The following is a 687-nucleotide window of genomic DNA, read 5'->3' as shown; positions in this document are numbered from 1 at the left end:
GCTAAAGGTTTATGTGTTAAGCAGGAAGTGTGGTGTCAAAACAGGAAGTGTGTGTAAGGGGAGAGAAATCTCTTTAGTTGGAGTTATGGACTCTTTGTCAACAGGAAGTTTATGTCTGTTCCTAGAGAAATAAGGTCACTGAGGGGTTTGTGTGTTAAGAAGTGGTTGGAATTTCTCTATGAAAGATTCTCCTTGTTGATTCTTTCTTGTGTGGAGATTCTGTCTTTACATTGATAGAAAGGGAATATAAGGAATTTAGGGTTTTTGTTTCTGACGCAAGAGTCTATGTGGCCACTGAGTGGAATTTGGCGGTATTGAAGGAGATTTATTTGTTCTTTATGGACTGCTACTCTTCTACGCAACGGAAGGCTCGTCTGTCCGATATAGAAGTGTTGGCAACCTGCGTATGTGAGAACATAAATGAGGTTCCCAGAGGAACAAGAGAAATTGGTTTTGATTTTAAACTTTGTTCCTCGTTTGAAGATAAATTCAGAGCCTTCAAGTAGGTAGGGGCTCTTTTTTTAAACCTAACACAACTCTCAAATTTCATGCATCCTTATTTTTCCAACTATTATCTACATGGATTACCATTGAACTTTAAAAGCTCAAAGACAGTATAATGTATTGGTATATTTATTTTTTTATATATTATTTTTTTTTATATATTATTTTTTACTTTTTTGTAAA

At 35.1% G+C, this 687-nt stretch overlaps 1 long non-coding RNA gene across 1 annotated transcript in view; it reads left to right on the top strand.

The window, feature by feature from the left end:
- Nucleotides 1–687, top strand: part of LOC128248299 (uncharacterized) — an 11,497-nt gene that overhangs the window by 9,706 nt on the left and 1,104 nt on the right. The gene's annotated exons all lie outside the window — the stretch shown is intronic.

The sequence above is a fragment of the Octopus bimaculoides genome, chromosome 7 (genome assembly GCF_001194135.2).
Source record: "Octopus bimaculoides isolate UCB-OBI-ISO-001 chromosome 7, ASM119413v2, whole genome shotgun sequence".
NCBI classification, from domain to species: domain Eukaryota; kingdom Metazoa; phylum Mollusca; class Cephalopoda; order Octopoda; family Octopodidae; genus Octopus; species Octopus bimaculoides.
The sequence above is the reverse complement of the archived record's forward strand: the minus strand, read 5'-3'. Positions and strand labels throughout refer to the sequence as shown.